We start from the raw sequence: 23,081 nt of genomic DNA on the forward strand, positions 1-23,081 counted from the left end.
GGAACAAAGAGCCATGAATTACCGATTGACGCTTGCTGGGAAGAGGGCAACAAATGGATGCTGACCTGGAGCAGAGTCAACAAGAAGGAGAATTCAAGCCCGTCAGATGGCCTACAGTCAATGACACTGGAATGGGAGCATTGAATTGGAAAATATGATTACTGTATAAAAGAGGGAACTTCGAATGTGCTAGCAGCAATAACTCTTTCCAGAAACCCACCATCGGAAGGAAGAAACCCAAGTCTGTAACTGGGAGAAGAAAGCATCGATCACTTGGCCAACTGAAATGCCCTAGTTTGGTGCTGTAGATGGGAAAAGCAGTTTGAGTGAGTATTGGTACAAAGGGAACAGCAGAATTCTTGTTGTAAGTTGTTGGCCCGGTGTCAACAGAGTTACGTTGTCGTTTACGCAGGGATAATTGTCACGAACCCCGTGACGGGAATAAGGAACCAGTAGAGATGGAAAACACTTTGGAGTCTACTATTGCTATAAACTAATAATATTTATTAATAACTATGCAATACAGTAATCTATGTGAAGATAAATCAAACAGGTTAGCAATGATTGCATAAAAGTAAGTATATCAGTCATTCTGGAAATATATGTACGAAAAAACAAGCTTCTTTAAGTCTACGGAAAAAAAGATACAATCTTACGATGATGAGTAAAGTTCAGTTCAGTTCAGTTCAGTTCGTGGTACTTAGTGGAGTAGCGATGGACAGAGAGGCAGCTTTGAGTCTTCAGCTGAGCTGATGCTGTCGATCTTCTCGTCGTCCTCCGAAATCCTTCACAAGTCACCGACTGTGACTTTAACCGCGGGATCGGTCTTCCTGTGGTGGAGCTATCACCCCGGCAAATGTGGACACATAGACAACTCCCCAACAGTCAACCCCTTCTCCTTCCACTGCAAGAGCAATTGGATCGATCCGCCAGATCGATCCTCCAAACCCCACTTTCTCTGCGGGCACAACAATGCTCATTCAGTGTCCAGACCATGTGCCTGACGACTGTATCATCTGACCTCCCATTTAGCCCACCAGGCTGAACATCACCTGCCATTCAAAGAGTCGCTCTTTCCTTTGTCTGTGAGGACATGCAACCAAGCAGAGCTGTCCTTGAAAGTAACAACAATAATGTGCTGTCGGTCACCATAGCAACTTTCGAGCTGCTCGGTTCTATCTCCAAAGTAGAAATCCAAAGTTACCTCCCGTGACCTAACGTGACAGTCTAACAGTCCAACTGTTAACAATAGTCGGACTACCTATGGACTGGAAGAAAAATACTCTTCCAGTTGCACTTCGAGAATTCCATTTCTCACACAAAAATAATCAGGTTAATGTTGGAGAGGTTGCAATGTCTGATTGCTGTAACCCTATTCGCATGATATTTCTGTGTGATTTTCCAGCAGATCTGCCCTCAATCTTCTACCAGCTATGGAGAGAATTGCAATATAATTCCAGCAATGTGATTGTTGGGTGTTATCTGTCTATCTATATATCCAACTATCTATCTATTTATTTATTTATCTATCTGTTTGTTTGTCTGCCTGATTGATTGATGGATTATTTATTTATTTATTTATTTATCTATCTATCTATCATCTATCTATCTATTTATTTATCTGTTTATTTAACTATTTATTTGTTTGTTTGTTTGTTTGTTTGTTTATTTATTTATTTATAAACTCAACTCACACTTACAGTTTTTTCGGCTTTTCTAAAGAACATGCGCGATCAGAATTTGTTTTCCCATTTGCTGATGTATGAGACAGGCACCATTTGCAGCTCTGCGACTCTCTGAAAGTTCGGCTCTCACTCAGTCCGATCGCTGGTTGTATTAGCTGTTGTATAACTCCCGTCTGTATAGGGATTGCGATATCAACCGGCCGCAATAAAATAAAACCTGCCGCATGGTGTGGTTTCATCCGGCAGAGAGCAGATCGGGATCTGGTATAATCACATGGACCATGGGAGCCGCTTCACTCCTCGAAACTCCCGCAACATGGAGCGACAGTGGTATAGGGATGAGCACAGCTGCCTTTCAAGCAGCTCACCCGGGTTCGATTCCCGGCGATTGCCGTGAGTTGTACCTGTTTTTCAGCCCTTGTCACATAAACGTCTGGGCCTGGAATCACTCAGCCACATCACTTCCTTCTCTATGAAATGAACGTTTCTGCCCGTCGTTCTTCTGCCATTTTAGCCCAGTGTTTCTCTTTCCGATTTGCCTTACCGTCATCGTGTATTGGTCTCGCCCTATCTGAGATGACCCCCGTTTCACTTCCCACCCAACTTCTCACCTTCTTTGAGACTAAAAGCTATCTTCTTCTCTCAGCATTCTAATTCAGTGTCACGATCAGAAAAGGTTAATCCCGATTCATCACTCACAAATGTTTCTTGAGGAGATGAGTGTTTCCAGCATTGTCTGCTCAATCTGTTCAATACCAGACACAGCTTCCTGCAGCGGAGAACAAGATGTGTTGGACAAACGCTGAGCACAACAGCAATCGTCGATTTACCCGCGAAGTTCTCAACAAATCTCGGAAAGTGATGAAGTGAGCAGACGGGAATTTTAAGTTAGAAACACAAGTTTTTCTTTTTAAGTGAAATGTGTGCTGTGTTCACAGGTGACGTGACAGCGATTTGCGGTAAAATATTCTGCTGAAGAACAACAGACAATGGTTTCAATCTGTCGGCCTCTGGATAACGGGCCCAGCACATTCCTGCCGCGCCATTCTGCTGATAGGTAAATATCTCTCTTCTTTTCCTGTCTTTTTATTTGTTATTTTGACGCTTTCCCCCGATTATCTATTGTTCTGTTTGTTGGGTTATTTTCTCTGTCTAATTTCGTCTCGTCTCTCTTACGCTTTTACCTTCCTTCCCCCCGTCCTCCTTTCCCTGTCCATCACTTCCTACCCCGCCCGGTTATTATCCGGTCTCTGTGCTCCGGCCCAGCCGGATATCCTGTCCCCAACATTTCAGCAACGGATCTGATTTTCATTATCATTCTGACCCTATTCCTACGGCCCTGCTGTCAGACACACTGGTTATCTCCCTCTGTGTCTCCTTGCCTTCCTTCTTTTTGTCAGCGGGCTGTTGTTTCGGTTATAAACACAGGAGATTCCGCAGATACTGCAAATCCAGAACGCAGAATGCCGGAGCAAATCACCAGGTCAGACAGCATCTCTGGGGAGGAGTAAACAGTCGCTGTTTCGAGCGGAGATGTCGCCTGGCCTGCTGAGTTCCTCCTCCATTTTTGTTGCTATTTCGGTCCGTCTCCGGCGTAACGAGCAGCGACAGCAGTCTGAGGTGCAGCGGAGAATACACCAACACTCGCGGATTCATGTTGTCAAATGCCGAGTCTTGTTCACCTCCTCATCCGTCCATATGATCGAATGAAGATCAGAATTCCGTCAGTTTTGAATTGCCCGCAAATCACTGGGTCGCCCTCCTTTGCAGGGTCTAGCCGTCCGATGCCTTATGATTCTCGTATCTGACTGTTTAGCAAGTAGTTAGAACTCCTTCAGTGATGCTCCTGTAAAATAAAAACATATTAGAATAGGGGTTTGGGGAAGTCTCACTGGCTTCAGTCTCCCCAGGAAGTGGACACACCGGTGCGCTTTCTTGGTGTTCTCTGTGGTGTTCAGAGGGCGGGTTTGGTGGTCCGCTCTCTCTCTCTCTGTCGAAGCCGTTTATTTGCGGTAATGAGCGCTGAGCTTGCACCTTCCTAATGAATCATCTTATAGAGATGCTCTGTCTTCTCTTGTCCACGTTGAGACTCAGTCTACCTCTTTTACATGTGCCGCTGTATCGCTGTACCACCATTGTGCCGACTGCAAACCTGATGATTAGGTTGGAGCTTTGCATTGTTCAAAATTCCAGCTCACTAGCGTGGAGATGCCGGGGATGGAACCCGGGACCTCATACATGCAAAGCATGCGCTCTTCCACTGAGCTACATCCCCACTTAAAATACAGAAGTGTTCAGGTCCAAACCTTCCTGCATATCACAATTGAGCAGTGCAACACAGATAATGGCTGATGGCCACAGTCATTCGGCCCCGAGTCTGCTCCACCATCCAGTGCGATCATACTTGATCCTTGTTCAATTCTCTTCCCGAACACCATGATAATTTTTGTGGAATGAAACCAATGAGATTCCAGCAGAATCAGCACGGAAAAGAAAGCACGTAAGACATTCTGAAGGATAGGTTCAATCTCGCTGTTATGTCTATTAAATGCTTTCCTTGTGAAAAAAATTGGACGCTTGACCTCACAATTTACCCCATTATGACACTCCAACTTGTTATTTACCCGCACTGTGCTTTCTCTGTCGCTGTTCCATTTTATTCTGCATTTTATTGTTCATTTATCGTGTTCTCTCTCAATGCACTGGGCAGTGATTTGATGTGCATGGAATGTATGAAAGGGAATCTTTTTTGTCACATATTGTATCTGGGTACGTGATAAAAAAAATTAAAAACAAATCCTCACTGAACTCTGTACAGCAGAAGAAAGGGAGCATCTCCCCATCCATCCCCCGCGGAGAGAACAGCCTATCCCAGCAGTCAATAAAATGCACGGTAAAAGCTGCTGGATCGCCTAACATCCTGGGTGGTCTCGAACCACCACCTTTCGGCCGAACGCGTTCACCGATTGCGCCACCAAAACAGGGAGTAAAAACGGATTAAATAATCCATTTCTTTGTTGGACGATGTTGACTATTAGTCGATGCTAGGACACCGATTTTCACAATCTGCATGAATGAATGATTTCCATCAGAGAGTCGCGAACACCATAAAAAGAAAACGTGAGGAACAAATATTTGTCCGATTTAGAAGCTTCGCAGAGAACTCCCAATAAATTCATATCGCATCTGCAAACGATTCGGCCGCGATTACATACTCCTCACAACTGGGCAGGCCAGGCAGAAGGGCATTTTACATTGAATGTGATTACTGTGTCCGGAACGTATGGGACGTGTATCGATCCCGGCGTCGGAGAAAACAGGACAATTACTGAAGTAAAATCCGAAACTGACGGAAATATTCCACACCTCAGAGAGCGTCTGTGGAGGGAGAAACAGAGTTCATGTTTCAGGTCGATGACCTTTCACCCTGAGCTCTGGGCGCGGAGTTGGAGGAGAGAATCTCACTCAGTCTCTGGCGGGTGGCCTGAGCTCGGCGAAGGCGTCGGTTTCATTCTCCTCCTCCTTTCTAACTCGTTGAACCGTACTCCTTAAATCGAGCGTAAGACCGGCCTTTGCTTAAAGTTTAAAGTATAGCAGAGGTGGATGATGGAAATATTTTAGCGAACATGGGACCCTGTCACTGAGGGTTACACTGAATGGCGCTGAGATACAGAGTCGCTGAGGGGATATCTGAAGAAGCTGAACACCGATCGCGAGATTTTCCCTTCACGGGGTCACTGCAGACCGGACTGTTCCACATCCCCGATGAACAGATCATTTCAACATCAAACTCTGATTTAACCGCCTTGACACTTTTCTTTTTGTTTTGAAAATTCGGTTTGAAATCACATTTAATATGAAAACAGCAAAACTACTTCCTCGTCGGGGAAATGAAAACCCCGTCTTTTCCATGACGGGCGGGTATACTAACCAGTGACGAGAAACCAGCGCGAAAGTGCGATCTGTCATTCAGATGTCCGAACACACGGGATCTCAAGGGGTCAAACCGATATTTGTTCAGCGACTGCGAAAGTGGCGCTGTTCAGAAATACATTTCTTTCTCTGCGACCGGAGAGGACTCGGAAATCATTTCCGGTTTAGCTACTTCTTTGTCGAGCACTAGCCGGAGGACACGCTCCAATTTGTGTCTGGTGGTGCATTGGGATGAAGAGCATTCCCCAACAGGATTTATTGTCTGAGTAATCGATGCAGGGAACGATTGGTAAATCGAGAGAGAGAGAGAGAGAGAGAGAGAGAGAGAGAGAGAGAGAGAGAGAGAGACTGACTCCTATGCATGGTCTTCTCATCTATTTCTCCTGTCCTGATGGAACGCTGTAGGTCCTGACGAAGGGTTCCGGGCCGAAACGGTGACTGATCGTTTCCACGGATGCTGCCCGAACTACTGAGCTTTTTTTTTTATAGTTACCACCTGGACTGCTAAGTTCCTCCAACATTTTGTGTGTGTTGATTGTTTTCTCCCTTTCCCAGTTATGACGAACGGGCATCCACTGGAAAGGTTAAATCTCTTCGCCTTTCTGCAAATGTTGCCTACACACTGCGTGTTTTCAGCATTTGTCTGTTTTTATACAAGACACGGCTCAATTCTGAAGAGAATAGATGACATTAAGATACCTCAATGCACAATGGGTTAATATTTCCAACTAAACAGAAACCTCGGCAAAAGTGAAAATTGATAACATAAAAAAGTACATTCCAGCCGAATGCCAGTGGATTTCCTTGCATCTACCAATGATGGGATGGCTTTATGTTTTACAGCGCACTGACGGAAAATTGTTGTTGGCAGCAGTTGACGTAGCAGAGGATGGTTTCGATCCATCGACCTCTGGGTTATGGGCCCAGCACGCTTCCGCTGCGCCACTCTGCTGTGGGAAAACAAAACAGCATGGATGATGTGCAATCTCGTGTGTGTGTGTGTGTGTGCGCGCGCGCGCGCGCGGTCGAATAGGCAGCGTTAAGCATCTAGTGGCCCGTTTCAAGAATTAATCAGGGGCCCTATTCCCGCTTCCTCAAAAAAAAAGAAAGAAAACAAAGCCAATATTCAAGTGGGTTTGCAACAAAAATGGTAGAATTTTGGTCTTAAACGTTGATGCATTATATGCACTTTCAGCATAATGGACAGACAGCTCAACAAATTTCAAACAATTCTCTTAATTAAGAACTGAAACAATGACATTGTTTTTTTGCTTTGGAGTGAAAAGCCTCGCTCTTTTCAGCAAATAGTCGGCATTGAATGGCTCTATGTGTTAGGTATCAGCTGACATAAGAACATCTGAAGCAATTTCCCTCTAATTAAATTAATAACAAGAGCAATGCGATATTCAATGAAAATTCACACTGTATTTGTTCAGTGATCAGTGTCTGAAAGTTAACTACTGGAAGTTTACCGCAAACTGCGCCTCGCGCTCTTTCAGAACCACGGACAGCTCACGTAAGTCCCGGGGAGCAAACAGGAGGAGAGTAAGAGAGAGAGGGGACGCAAGCGGGAGAGAGAAATTACGATTTGTGGGAACGCCGCTTAATCGCCTATACGCATTTTGAGTGAAACACGTGGTTTATTTTATTGTTTTGATTATAATTTTTATTCCTACTAAAATGTGTTAAAAGACTTACCACTAATACTTCACAATCTTCCTGTGCTTGAGCGCTGAGAATGCTTTAATTAGCTCTTCTGTGGCCGGAGATGTTGCTATTTCATGTTCAATTGTTATCTGAGCAAGAGCTGACAGACGCTCCTGGAGCATGGTCGTCCTCAGATGCGTTTTCCTGACCTTTAGCCTCGATAAACTTCTCTCTCGACTGGCTAGAGTCACAGGCACTATCAGCACGAGTCTTAGAGCAATGGTGAGGTTAGGATACAGTTCAACCAGATTGTTGCTGTAAATGTAGGTCAGAATCTGCAGGCCAGTGGTTTCTTTTGCAGGCACGGCACTGACAGCAGCCGACACCTCGTGCAAAATGGTCCTCAGCATCCACATCACCAAATGTCCTCTTCATGTTTACGCTGCTGTCTTTCGGTGTGCGACGTTGGGTGACTTTTTTTCATTTCCTTTCTTCCATAAATGAAGCCAAACAGACTGTGAAATGACTCCATCAGCTTGAAGAGCTCATTAATGCCTTGGATGGCAGAGTCCACTAGTGAAAGGAAAATTTCTCTCTTGTACAGTTCCTCGGGTGCCACTGTCAGGGAAGGATCTGCACTCTGGGATTCGTACTGGAACTGACGTTTAGTTTTCTGTGTCGTGCAGTTAGAAAGACCATTGGCATTCCAATCACTTCAGCTATGTCTCTGGCATCTGTTTGGGCAATGAAAGGCCGTTCTCTCTGTATTCCTTGAGAAATTTCAGAACATATTCCACCTCGCGCTGTAGCACATCGATTCCCAATTGCGGGCTCTGGAGCAGCTTGCTGACACGATTCACCTCATGTAAAACGTTGTATCAGATGATAACAGTCAGCAGGAATTTCCATGACATGATGTCCTGTTCTAGGCCTCTGGCTGCAGATGTGGTTTCACTGTCACCTTTCCGTGTGGCATGTTCAATCAGTGACAGGACTACATTGCCACCATCGGGAAGCTGGTAGCGCAGGACTTTCACACTTTCCACGCGGCGCTCCCATCACGTGTTGGATGTGGCCTTGAGGGTCATCTGTGGCACGTTATCCTTGAACAGCTCCCACCTCTGTGTCGATGAGCTGAATAGTGTTTATAGACGTTGCAGCACCCCAAAGAAGCTTACAGACTCCACAGTTGATTTTGCAGCATCGGCAATGACTAGGTTTCGGCTGTGGCTGGCGCATGGCATGAACAGTGTTTTTTTGTTACTATCTAGTACCCTCTTCTGCACCCCGCTATTTCCTCCCGCACATTTCTTCCTTTATCATATGCCTGCCCCCTGCATTTTGATAAATCTAATCTTAACTTCTCCAGATGCGTTAAGAACACGTCAGTTCGGCCTGCACCTGTTGCGTCAGGCACTGGTAGGATACTGAGAAAATACTTACTAACAGTAGCTCCGACATTTACTTGGCATGTGACAATGCGCAGTGTCACAGAGAGCTGCTCTATGTGTGCAGCGTCAGTGGTGCAGTCCATTATCACCGAGTACTAACGTGATTGTTTTACACTTTCTGTTATCGCTTCCAGTGTCTTGTCTCCAATAAGTGTGATTAACACATTTTGTATGGTTTTCTCCATGTAGTGGTCAGCAATCTCTTTTTTCTCTGCTTGTCTGACATGTTCGCTCATCACTGGGTCGAACTCGGCAAGCAGCTCCACCAGACCGAGAAAGTTCCCATTATTTGGTTCATGTAGGGTGGGATTGTGGCCACTGAAAGCAAATTTTCGTTCTGCAAGGCGAGAGACTATGGACATGAACCACTTCATGACATCATTCCAGTGTTTTGTCCCACCATTTGCATTTCTCGGTACGTGCTGTCAATGGCACCGTGCGTTTTTAAGTATGGTTCCAGCTCGCGCCAGCTATCCATGTTGTCACGGTGCGCATTTGACTTCTCATGATCCTGGAGTGTGAGAGTGAGTCACTCCCACACTCTGAAACCTCCGCAAGTGAGACTGTGATTTCGCTTGCCAGATAGGCTACAGCAGAAACAGAATATTGAATCAGATGATTCTGAGTACACTAACCATGACCTGCGAATGGTTTCTCCATTTTTCATCTTCATAAGATATCTGTCCTTGGTAAAACGACGGCGTGAATGGCTCTGTGGAAAGTTAATGTCCTCTAACTGAACGGGACCTCTCCTAACAATGTCGATCTGTTGGTCACTGGTAATATGCGTTGGCCCAACGTGCGGGGTCGGTCTCTCTGAATGTTAATGGGGCTTTCTCTCTGTCTGGTGTGCTGGTGGCGGCATCTCCCTCACCTGTCTCAGTTGTAGGACTGTCATCATACTGTGGTGCTTGTTCATCAAACAAAGTCTGGTCATCATTATCACCATCTGTTTGAGTAGAATTTTTCTTCTCATTTTCATTTCTCTGATTATCAACATCTCCTGTACCGCTTACACTGTCACTTGGCTTACAGCCCCATGCTGTGACGGTGGTGCAGCAGCAATTGCAGCCGGCGGGCCTTTTAGAGATGCTGGACCAAAGAAAGATGTAACTTTTGGGAGACTATTTAGACGTTCTGTTTTGTTGTCTAATATTTTCAGTTTTTCAGCCTCACTAGGATATCAGCGTTTCATTTTCCTCTCATTCTTTGCTAACATCAATGTTTACAAGTGAAGTAAATGTTTTACTGTATTTTCTCAGATGTCAGTCAGCGAGCGCCCACTGGTGGTTCGGCTGGGAATAGCAGGAGAATATTGTGGCGTTTGGGAGCTGTGCATTAAATATTTGAACGTCAGTTGGGAGCCCCTGGGAGGGCGGGGCCAGTTTCAGTTGAAACAGGTGAAACATAGCTAAGGCAACCTATGCTGATCCAATTCTTCCAGTCATCCCCACTCCCCTGCCTTCTCCCCATACCTTTCGATGCGCTGGCTGATCAAGAACCTATCTATCTCCGTTTTAAGTTAGTTATTCTGTCATACCGTCTGACAGAATAAATAATGCAGCCTAAATATACGTTTTACGGTCGCCATTCATCAGAAAAAAAAACAACAAGAGAACAGGGAAACACTTCCCTTTCTCTCCAAGTCTGCAATCTCTTAGCCAAAGCTACCTTACCCCGTCGTAGGTTGTCCTACTATCGCCCGTACACAAACACATAGGGGCACTACTGAAATAACACCCCGAACCTTCGTTTCTCACACAACGTACTGACAACTTTACTTCCGTCCAGAGACTTCATTTTCAGTATTTTCTCCTGTTGTTTTGAAACAGCACGTGTAGCCGACTCCAAACCATTGCTTAGACATGTTGCTGACTTTACCAATATCCTTCTGAATTCCCTTAGTTAGTCGACCAGGATGAAGATGTTTATCACAATAAGATATGAAAGTGATCATTACCGTGAAATCCACAGCATCTTCTACCCCAGTCCTTCTGCCCTTACCGGAGGACCCTCCTCATCCAAACCCGTTCCTTCGAAGCATTGTCCTTGTATTTCTTGCCAAAATCCATTCCATACTATAACAGAACATCCCCTCTGAATTCCCAGCATCGATCACTGTCGCCCCAACACTCTCCGGTTGTCTCCCCCTCGTCCCGTGACCGGTCGCATTCTGGAACTTAGTTGCGATTGTCGGGCCGGGGTGTCCCCCGGATCTCTCCGCTCCACCACCACAATTTACCGCTTCGGGCCCGGGTGCTCCCCATTCCCTGCTGCTTTAAAGCCGCTGCTGCCGTTGGGTGAGGGAATGGGACTGCGCATGTCTTCCGCTGTACAGTGTCAATCAGGTACAAGGGCGGAGCCACGCCGCGCATGCGTTCCACTGTCAGCACTGATCGAAGCTCAGCCAGACCTTCCCCCAATTCGCTTTATGAGACTCTGAGCGGAGGTTTTGGGAACTGCAGGATGGGCGGCATGGATATAAACCCACAATTAAACATACGTCCACTCGGATTGTTCTGTACAAATTGTTTCATGTGTTCCTTTGCCTGTCTTCTCCACATAGTCAGACATACGCACTGAAGGGGACGGGCTGGGCGTTGATAACTCACAGCAATAGTCCCGGTTTAATGGGTTCGGAGTGATGGATTCGGTCACTGAGTGTAACTCCGATCGGCGCTGAGATACAGACTCGCTGAGGGAACATCTAGAGAAAGAGATTGAACCTTTTCTTTCTTTTTCAATCTTTTTATTAATTTCAAAATATAGAAACAAAACATAGCAATAATACAGATAGTAGGAGATATATTGTTACACTTAAAAAAAGTAATTGTAAAATCAAATAGTGTAAATTAACAAAGCTCCCAATCATGTAGAACTAACAACGGATAATACAAAGCAAAAAAAAAACTAGAAAAAAAATCATGAAAAAGAAAAAAAAACAAAACAAAAAAGAAACAAACCTCATCCCCAAAGAAAAACAAAATTAATCAACTAAACTAAAAGATTTGGGCAAAACTAACAACTTAAAAATGGAAAAGAAGTAAACCTTAGTGTCGACGACTCCATTCCCCTGCAACAACAGTACAGAGAGATAAAACAAGTTTGGAAATGGTCAAATTACATCATATGAAAATGCTGAATGAATGGCCTCCAAGTTTTTTCAAACTTAATGGAAGGGTCATAAACTGCACTTCTAATTTTCTCCCAATTCAAACAGACCATAGTTTGTGAAAACCAAAGAAATACAGTAGGAGGGTTAATCTCTTTCCAATTCAACAAAATGGACCTCTAGCCATTAAAGTAAGAAATGCAATCATCCTTCGTGATGAAGAGGTTAAATTATTTAAGTCTATCATTGGTAGTCCAAAGATAGCAGTAATTGGATGAGGTTGTAAGTCTATATTTAGGATCGTTGAAATAATATCAAAAATATCTTTCCAATATTTCTCCAACAAGAGACATGACCGAAACATGTGGGTTAAAGAAGCTATCTCGAAATGACATCTGTCACATATTGGATTAATATAAGAGTAATAACGAGATAGTTTATCTTTGGACATATGAGCCCTGTGCACTACTTTAAACTGTATCAACCTATGCTTTGCACATACAGAGGATAAATTCACCAACTGAAGAATTTTTTCCCATTTTTCAGTCGGTATATTAATCTCAAGTTCTCTTTCCCAGTCAGCTTTAATTTTATTAGAAGCATCAGGAAATAAATTCGTAATTATATTATATATAATTGCTACTACACTTTTCTGAGAGAGATTTAAATCTAAGATTTTTTCCAAAGTGTCCATTGGATATGGGTGTGGAAAATTAGGGGAGACAGTAATAAAAAAGTTTCTAATCTGTAGATATCTAAAAAAGTGAGATCTGGGTAAGTTATATTTATTAGAGAGCTGATCAAAAGACATAAAACAATTATCCAAAAATAAATCGCGAAAAGATATTATACCTTTGGTTTTCCAATCAAAGAAAGCTTGGTCCATCGTGGAAGGTTGAAAAAGAAAATTTTATATGATGGGACTTGCTAGAATAAATTGATTAAACCCAAAAAATCTTCGGAATTGAAACCATATACGTAAAGTATGCTTAACTATTGGGTTGTTCATTTGTTTATATGATTTAAAAGAAGTAAAAGGAAGTAAAGTTCCTAAAACCGAACCCAAGGAAAACCCTTGCAAAGAATTAGATTCAAGATTTACCCAATGAGAGTTTAAAGATGCGTCCAAATCTTGTAACCAAAATTTTAAATATCGAATATTAATTGCCCAGTAATAGAATATAAAATTCTGGAGGGCGAGCCCCTCCTCCTTTTTAGATTTCCGTAGATACCTTTTACCTAACCTAGGATTTTTATTCTGCCAAATATATGAGGAAATTTTTGAATCTACGTTACCAAAAAAAGATTTGGGGATAAAAATTGGAACCGATTGGAATATATACAAAAATTTGGGCAAAATGATCATCTTAATAACATTAATCCGACCAATCAAAGACAAAGAGATTGGCGACCATTTGGTAAATAACAGTTTAATCTGATCAATTAAAGGTAAAATATTAGCTGTAAATAAATCTTTATATTTTTTTCGTAATTGTTATCCCTAAATATATAAATGAATCAGTAACCAATTTAAATGGTAAACGTCCATAAGTAGGTACATGCTTATTTAAAGGGAATAATTCACTCTTATTAAGATTCAATTTGTAACCAGAGAAGTTGCTAAATTGAGCTAACAGATCTAAGATAGCAGGAATTAACTTCTCCGGGTTAGAGATGTATAAAAACAAATCATCTGCATATAATGATAATTTATGTATTTCGTTTCCACGGGTAATACCAACAATATTTGGCGAGTCACGAATAGCAATTGCTAAAGGTTCAAGAGCAATATTGAATAGTAAAGGACTAAGAGGGCAACCTTGCCTAGTGCCACGAAAAAGACGAAAAAGAGGAGATCTATAATTATTTGTACAAACCGAAGCTACCGGGGAGTAATATAACAATTTAATCCAAGATATAAATGTCAAATTAAAATTAAATTTCTCAAGAACGTTACATAAATAAGGCCATTCAACTCTGTCAAAGGCTTTCTCAGCATCTAATGAGGTAATACATTCCGGGGTAGTAAATGAGGGGGTATAAACAATATTCATTAACCTCCTAATATTAAAGGATGAATAGCGATTTTTAATAAATCCAGTTTGATCCATAGAAATAATTTGAGGTAACACCTTCGTCAATCTAGTTGCTAGAATTTTTGAAAAAAAAATTAGAGGCTACATTCAGAAGAGATATCGGTCTGTATGATGCACAATCAGTAGGATCTGTATTCTTTTTAAGAATTAAGGAAATAGAGGCTTCATAAAAAGATTGTGGTAATTTACCTAAACTGATCGCTTCCTTGAATATTCTAGACAACTTAGAAGAAAGAATGGAGGAAAAAAAAAATCCACTGTAAACCCATTCGGACCGGGTGCTTTACCGGAATTCAATGATGAGATTCCTCTGAAACTTCCTCTGAAATGGAAGCTTCTAATGATAGGGACTCTTCGGGTGATAATTTCGGAAAACTCAATTTACTTAAAAAATCATGCATGAAATTAGAATCATGAGGAAAATCAGAGTGATATAAAGAGGTACAGAATTCTTGAACGGTTTGGTTTATCCCAGCATGATCAACTGTGAAAGTATCATCCTGTTTACGAATCTTAGTAAATTGACATTTAACCGAATCAAATTTCAATTGGTTAGCCAGTAATTTACCCGATTTATTGCTATGAATATAAAAATCACTTCTAGTTCTCATTAATTGATTTTCGATCGAGTATGTTAATAATAAGCTATGATCCAATTGGAGTTCAACTCTGTGTTTGTACAGCTCCTTACTGGGAGAAATAGCATATATTTTATCGATTTCTTTAACTTTATCAACCAACAGAAGTATTTCATTGTTAACACGTCTTTTCAAACCAGCCGAATAGGAAATAATCTGACCACGGATATAAGCTTTAAAGGCGTCCCAAACAGTTCCATTGGAAATTTCTTCCGTAGTATTAGTTGAAAAGAAGAAATCAATCTGCCCCTTTATAAATTTGACAAAGTCCTGATCTTGAAGCAAAATAGGGTTAAATCGCCATTGTCTGCTAGTACAAGAGGTGTCCATTAACTTGATGGAAAGTTTCATTGGAGCATGATCTGAAATAACAATACTGTCATAATTACAATCAACTACATATGAAATCAAACGAGAGTCAATCGAGAAATAATCAATTCGAGAAAAAAGAACGATGAACATGTGAAAAAAGGAGAATTCCTTATCGTTTGTATGTAGAAATCTCCAAATTTCTGAAATCCCAGAATCCAACATAAAAGAGTAAATAATAGTAGCCGACTTATTCGGTAAAGCCGGACTAGCTATGGATCTGTCCAACATGGGATTCAAACATAAATTAAAATCACCGCCCATTATCAACATATACTCGTTGAAGTTAGGAAAGGAAGTGAATAAGTGTTTAAAAAATTCAGGATAATCCACATTAGGAGCGTAAACATTAACTATAGCGACCGTTTGATTAAAAAGTACCCCAGTAATTAACAGAAATCTACCATTAGGATCTGAAATAATGTCTTGATGAATAAATGTAATTGAAGGATCAATAAAAATTGAAACGCCTTTAATTTTGGCTTGAGCATTTGAGTGGTATTGTTTTTCTTTCCAAAACTGAAAGAAGAGTTGATTGTCCTCTTTCCTTACATGAGCCTCTTGTGCAAAAATAATATGAGCATTCAGTCTTTGGAACACTTTGAAAACCTTTTTCCGTTTTATTGGATGGTTTAAACCATTTGTATTCCAAGAGACAAAATTAATAGTATGAGCCATAATTAAGAATTAACCCTTTGGTGAGTAAGGGGTTAACCATAATGTGAGCTCATGAAATCGGAAGAGGAATACATGATTAGAGAGGAACCGGAAATCTCGACACTGCGGACATCTTTGTAGTTCTGAATCAGCCCAATAGAAAAAAAAAATCGAAAAGAAAAAGACTATCCCATCTCCCAACCTCAAGAACCCCGAACTAAGCCAAAGACGGCTAAAGAAAGCTCTAACTAAAACTAACTCTAACCCCATTTCTGCAGGGAGCAACTCCAAAAATATATGTTAAATAGGTGACCTCCCAGAGACTAATATATGTAAAAAATAACCAGTATAATAATTAGTCTACATAGTAAAAATTACTAAAATATATGAAGTAAAAAAACTTAGTCAATACGTATAATTAGTTATAGACGAGCAAATAAAAAAATCACTTCCAAAAGGAAAAAAAAAGGATTATGGGAAGAAGAAGCATAAGAACATGGCGTCCCAAAAAAAAACAGAGGAGGTTATACAAAAAGAAAGACAAGTCGCCATTTTAATTAATCGAAAACCAAAAATAGGAAACATATAACGAAAAATGATCGTCGGATCAGATCATTAATGATGACAAAAAAGGAAACCTTAAAACAAAAGGTTAACTAAAGGAAAATGATGTTATTCACAGGAGATAAGTATTCTATATAAGTTATAGAATAACAACTATAGTAATAAATAAAGAACAAAAATCTTGGACTTATAAAAAAACCTTCATCACACGGTAGTAAAAGGTTTATTTAAAAAAAACACCAGAAAGAAAGAAAAAAAAATGGTGCTGGAAGCACCCGACACGAATTCAGAGAGAATGTCTGTATCAGATGGGAAATTATCATCCAAAAACCTTCGAGCCGCAGTTGTAGAGTGGAAGACACGACGATTTCCATCGGGAAGAGAGATTCTGAGACGTGCAGGATACAATAGTGCCGGTTTGAGATTTTGTTGATCGCATTCCGACATTAGAGGTTTAAAAGTCAGCCGTTCCTTCATCATTTCAGGACTGTAATCTTGAACTATCCTGAAGGAATGCTGGCGATACTTTATCATCCCTTGTCGACGAGCAGTCTGGAGAAGTTGTTCTTTAACATTGACATAATGGAAACGAAGAGTAACTGGTCTGGGTTTGGAAACAGCCGCTGCCGACTTTGGCCACGGTATACGATGGGCGCGGTCGAGTAATGGAGGATCGTTGGGAAAAACTGAACCGAATGAATCCTTTATGAGTTGAGCAAAGAATATTGCAGGGTCTCCAACCTCAACATCCTCGGGTAAGCCAATTAAACGTAGGTTTTGCCTTCTCGATCGATTCTCAAGATCAATAACTTTGGATTTAAGTTGTTGGAGTTGTTTAGTAGTCGAAGCTAGATTCTTCTCTGAGATCTCAACTTTTGTATCCGTCTTCTGAGATTTAGTATACAGTTCAGAAATTTTTGCATCGTGTTTTTGAACATCGGAATCCAGGGATTTCAAAGAGTCCGTGATTGATTTTAAATCTTCATTGAGGCTTTGGCGATGTTGTTCAAATTGAGCAGTCAAACTTTCAGATAACTTTATCCGATGCTGCTCAAACATTTCCTCCATAACTTCGTAAGTTAATTCCGTTTGTTTAGAATCACCTTTCTTCTTTCCTCCGTTCCCATCACCGTCTTTCCCATTTTTAATTCTAGATCTCGTACTCATTTCTCTAAGCTCGAGAGTTACAGTTGACAAAAGGAAATCAATTAATCAGTAAATCAAGAAGATAAAGTAAATCATTCTGGTGTACTTAAAGTTAATTAGATCAAGGAGGTCATAGGTTAAAAAAAAGGATAACGGGAATGGAGTGAAGCCAAAGAGACGACCTCACTCCATGAGCGCTCCCTGCAGAATCTGGACACACTTAACAAACTCTGCCCCATCTAAACCCTTGGAACTAATCAGGTCCCAATCAATATTAGGGAAGTTAAAGTCACCCATGATAACAACCTTGTTACTTTTGAACCTTTCCAAAATCTGCCTCCCAATCTGCTCCTCTGTATCTCTGCTGCTACCAGTAGACAGTAGAGCAGTGAGATAAGCACACAGCCCTGTGGAGTGTCAGTGTTAATTGTCAGTGAGGTGGAAATGATATTCCAATCCGCACAGATTGTGGTATTCCGGTTAGGAAGTCAAGGATCCAGTTGCAGAGGCCTAGGTCTTGTAGCTTGAATGTGGAGTGAGAATTAATTGCTGCGCTGGGATTGGGCCACGGCGAGTGTGGCGGAGTGGGAAGAAGTTGCTGGTGACTATAATTGCTACTTCCTCTCCCCTGACCATGGGAAGACAGTTTCCCATTAGCCCATTTCCCAATGTCTGTTGTTGCTGGACAGTGAGTATTCTGAGTGGTGAATCCCATGGGAAATGAATGTTGTGTCCATCCCTCTGTTCCACATCCGGATCCGTACCGGGAAGTGGTGGGGTTTGTCTGTCTCCTCCTTGGTTTGGAGCTCCTCCATCTGCTGCTCAGAAGAAGCTGAGAGCTGCAGGCTGTGAGTGGCCTCACACACTGGCACTGGCTGCACCAGTCACTTCACACAGTGTCTGCCTTTTACCTCTTTCACTTTCCTTTTCCTACCTGCAGGAAAGATTTCAAATGTACGTCAATGTTCCCTCTTGCCAAGGCTCAATGAACAAAACAGTGGCTCCATCTCTCACACACGAGATGTGTTACTGAGCACAGAGGCACTGACAGCTCATTTGTTCCACAGTCTCAGACAGCAGAGATATTCAGTCTCACACTGAGCCCAGGACCCAGACACACATTTCCAGTACAACAGTTACAGTGAACCACAACTGGTCAATATTTCCCTGGTCCCTGGGAAAATATTGAATATTTTCAACCACTTCCTTGAATGCCTTCCATGCGATTTTCTCTGGTCCCAATAGAAGTTGTTTGAATTGCCTGTTATTGCTGGCCTGCTTGATTTGTGGACCAACACAAATGCCTCCCTTAATATTGGCATCAAATAATCTGACTTGAATTATGAATTGAAATATAAAAAATATAGGCAATTCCAAAGAGATGGTGTGCGATAGGAACATTGCATAGTGATCTTCAATTTCAGCAGTCCAAATCCATAAGATATACATACCTAAAAGTAATCAGGAAGCAAAATATTTGTTGTCCAGTGTAGTTGGCCATGTGGGTGAGAGTAAGGGGGGAAGCTGAGGACTACAGGAAGGTATCAGTGGACTGGACAGGTAGGCAGGTGGAATTTAATCTGGGAGGTGAGGTGATGCAGGTGGGGAGCCCAAACAAGGCGAGGAAACAGACTGTACATTGTGGAATCTGCAGAAGAATAGAGGGTCAGAGGGAGAGCATGTGGAATGATTCCTCAGGTTAGAAGGACGGAGCATTCGATGGGTTTAAAAAGCGGATGAAAGGCTTGCTTTTGTTAGCTGCAGGTACAGAATGGCAGAGGAGGGAGCTCTGGTGGAATTGTATAAACACAATTGGGGTCACAGCTGGAGCTCTGTGTACAGTCCTGGTCAGCACACCACAGGCTCACACCAACATCCAAATGAGGAGAGGAGTCCTCACTCAGCCCTTCCCACCTGCTCTGTCATTTAATAAGGTCACGGCTGTCATGTTTCAACATTAAACTCCATGTTCCTGTTTTCCCACAGGAACATTACACCCCCTCCTTATAAACTGTCCCACTCTCTTTCCCTTAAAAGCATACAAGGATATGATCCAAAAAGACAAAAAAAACCTGTCAGTTAATGAATTCCAATGTCTGAGGATGCATTAAGATTCAGAAAAGAATCTTTTGATCTTTTGCTCAAATCATGAAATATTGGTCCCTGGTTCTAGTTGCCAATGGATGGAGAATTGGCTTATCGGCGGAAAACATATTGGGAATAAAAGGATCCTTTTCTGGCTGGCTGCCGGTTACCAGTGGTCTTCACGGTTGTTGGTGTTGGCTCCGCTGCTTTTTATGAGGTATGTCAATGATTTGGACTGTGGGATTAATATATTTGTAGCTACATTTGCCAATGATACAAAGACAGGTGGAGAAGCGTGCAGTGTTGAGGAAACAGAGAGCCTACAGAGAGACTTAGATAGTTTAGGGGAATGGGCAAAGAAGCGGCAAATGAAATACAATGGTGCAACGCGTATAGTCATGCGTTTTGGTAGAATAAATAAAAAGGTAGACTATTATTTAGATGGGGAGAGAATTCAAAATGCCGAGATGCGAAGAGACTTGGGATGTGTTGTGCAGGATACCCTAAAGTTTAACTTCCAAGTTGAGTTAGTGGTGAAGAAGGCAAATGCAATTCTTGCACTCATTTCTAGAAGTATAGAATATTAGAGCAGGGTGTGATGTTGATGTTCTATAAGGCACTTGTTAGTCCACACTTACAGTCTTGTGCACAGTTTTTGGGCTCCTTATTTTAGAAAGGATATACTGACATTGGAGAGGGTTCAGAAAATATTCATGGGAATGATTCGAGGAATGAAAGGTTTACCATATGAGGAACGTCTGGCATCTCTTGCGCTGTATTCCTTGGAGTTCAGAAGAATGAAAGGGAATCTCATAGAAACATTAAAAGGCCTGAACAGATTAGATATGGAAAACTTATTTCCCATGGTAGGGGGTTTCAGGACAAGAGGCATAACTTCAGGATTGATGGATGTCCATTAAGACCGGAGATGTGGAGAAATTACTTTAGTCAGAGGGTGGTAAAGCTGTGGAATTTGGTGCTGCGAGCGGCTGTGGAGGCCAAGTCTTTGGGTGCATTTAAAGCAGAGATAGATAGGTTCTTGAATAACCAGGGCATAAAAGGGTATGAGGAGAAGTGATGGGAGTGGGGATGACTGGAAGAATTAGATCAGCCTATGATTGAATGCCAGAGCAGACTCAATGGGCTGAATGGCCTACTTCTGCTCCTGTATCTTCTGGTCTTATAAGCACATGGAGACAGGACAAACAGAAAACACATGCCCAGACTTTCCTCATCGGACAACCAGCCCACTGCCAGTATTGGTCCAGTAAACATTCTCTGAACATTGAGATTCTTCCTTGTACAATGAGACGAAGTCTGTATAAATTGGCTCCCCCACCCTATATATGGTGTATAAGATGATGAGAGGCATTGATCATGTCAATAGTCAGAGGCTGTTTGCCAGGGCTGAAATGGCAAGCACGAGAGGGCACAGTTTTAAGGTGTTTGGTAGTAGGCCCAAAGGAGATGTCAGGGCTATGTTTTTTTTACGCAGAGAGTGGTGAGTGCATGGAATGGGCTGCCGGCGACGGTGTTGGGGGCGGTTACAATTATGTTGTTTAAGCGACTCTTGGAAAGGTACATGGAGCTTAGAAAACTAAAGGGCTAGGTAACCCTAGGTAATTTCTAGAGTAAGTACATGCGTGGCACAGCATTGTGCACCGAAGGTCCTGTATTGTGCTGTAGGTTTTCTATGTTTCAATGTTTCTGTAAGGGAAGCATAAGCTCCCGACATTTGTATTCTGTTCCCCATCAATAAAATGTCATGTTCTCTCTGCTACTGATAGCTGCGAACAGGATTAGGAACAGCCCATTCGGCCCACGATACCTCTGCTAACACTGATGTCAGGTGAGACTGCACTCTGAGCCACCATGACCGCGTAGCGATTTGCACGACGCTGTTACAGCTCGGGCATCGGAGTTCAGAAGTCAGCCCGTGCATCGTCTTTAAAGAGTCCCTGTATGTTCTCCGTGTCGATTGCGTCAGTTTTCTTCAGGTCCTCCTGTTTCTTCCCACTGTCCAAAAATGTAGCGGGAAGGTCAGTGGCGGCGCCAGAGATTTTTTTTTCCTGCTGGCGCTACAGTGGGGCTGAATTATTCAGTGATGGTGCTGAGGGATGTACTGTATGGTAATATGTATTCGCAATGCCAGACGCGAGGCGTTCAAAAGTCAGTTTCAAGCATGATGTGCCCACTATAAATGCCTTTGTTGATTCACATGCAACATCAATCGATAAATATAGTATAGAAGTGAACTGTAACAGTGTCAACAGCATCGGAGACAACCCGGGCTACACAGACCATAAACAAACAAACCAACAGAGCATCCGACCCACAGCGCAGAACGTGAATCACGCACCAATCCCGCAAACAGCGTCAAATGCGTGGTTTTCAACTGAAAAACACAACAATGTCCACTGCTCTTCGCATTACATAGACAGACAAAGCCAAAAGATACACCGTTATTAAAGTCAAATAAGGCAAACAACAGATGCAAGGCTTTACCAGGAGTTGGACAAATCGTACTCTGACCATGCAATACCTCAATTAATTCGGCTACTGAATTTGAAACAAAAATCAACAGAATCACCGCTTGGAAGAGTAAGCAAAACCAGTAGGCTTAATAGCAGTAAATGTAATATTTTGGGATTAGCAAGAATCATAAGGACTATGGGGTATCCACCACAAAATAATAATAATAATAATAATAATAATAATAATAATAATCATCATCATCATCATCATCATCTTCGTTATCATCATCACCATCAGCAGCAGCATTAGTCTTGGATCAATTTTTTAAAAATCAGCTGCACTCACCATTGATGTTTTCAGAGAAGCACAATCCGTCTGCTGTTGTGATTGGTGGTGAAAGTATCAATGATTTTCTGGATGTCAAGTACTTTGGTCGCCCGGCTGTTTATAGCCAACGGGGGAATGTTATTGTTCCGAGCATCGCCGCTGCTATTCCTTAGGTAGTTTTTGAGGCGTCTGAGGCAAGAGAAACTCCGATTGCAAGAGGCAGATGTCACAGGTAGAGTTAGTGCTATGCAGGTTAGTTTGTGTAAATCTATAAATGCATCGCGGTAGGGTCACATTAGAGCTAGAAATTCCACTGTGTCATTCACTGTCTGTCCTTGCTAGAGACTCAACCACTGCTCTCGTATACTCACGATTTTCTTGGACAATAATTTCATGTCCTTTGTCAAGCATATTTCCCAATCTTGAACCGTCTTGTTTTCTCAATCTGAATACGGCGCATGCCTCCATAGCACGCTTATGAGCTGCACTTACATGGTGGGTTTTGAAAGCTGTTGTAGCTTTCCGCCAGTTGCGGTAACCAGTGACAGTGAAGGTAAACTTAGAATGGAACCCATGTCCTCCACACAGGAAATGCCTGCATGCGAAAGAGAACGAGGTATCTTTCGTGATCGAATATTCCAGTCAGTCAAAGCAGCCACGAATAAAACTCTTTTGCTGATTGCCAAACTGTTGCGAAGGGTACTTTTTCAATGCTGACCAGCGGGGCCCTCCCTCAGGCTGGTGGCTGACATCGCTAACAGTATTCCCACTAGCACCAAGAACAGCTTCATCTACGTTCTCTTCCGAATCCCCCGCCATTTCTTGTTCCTTTACTTCGCCCTCATACTTCTTCGATGAACTGCTGTCGTCCTCATCCCCACTTACTTCTTTCTGCA

At 42.2% G+C, this 23,081-nt stretch overlaps 1 protein-coding gene and 2 non-coding genes across 3 annotated transcripts in view; 1 reads left to right on the plus strand and 2 right to left on the minus strand.

Moving 5' to 3' along the window:
- The window catches only part of LOC140189114 (uncharacterized), a 1,124,305-nt gene that overhangs the window by 975,026 nt on the left and 126,198 nt on the right, over nucleotides 1-23,081 (plus strand). The gene's annotated exons all lie outside the window — the stretch shown is intronic.
- On the minus strand, nucleotides 3,889-3,960 carry trnaa-ugc (transfer RNA alanine (anticodon UGC)). The gene has a single exon. It is a non-coding gene; the product is annotated as a tRNA-Ala (tRNA).
- On the minus strand, nucleotides 6,499-6,570 carry trnam-cau (transfer RNA methionine (anticodon CAU)). The gene has a single exon. It is a non-coding gene; the product is annotated as a tRNA-Met (tRNA).

The sequence above is a fragment of the Mobula birostris genome, chromosome 28 (assembly GCF_030028105.1).
Source record: "Mobula birostris isolate sMobBir1 chromosome 28, sMobBir1.hap1, whole genome shotgun sequence".
NCBI classification, from domain to species: domain Eukaryota; kingdom Metazoa; phylum Chordata; class Chondrichthyes; order Myliobatiformes; family Myliobatidae; genus Mobula; species Mobula birostris.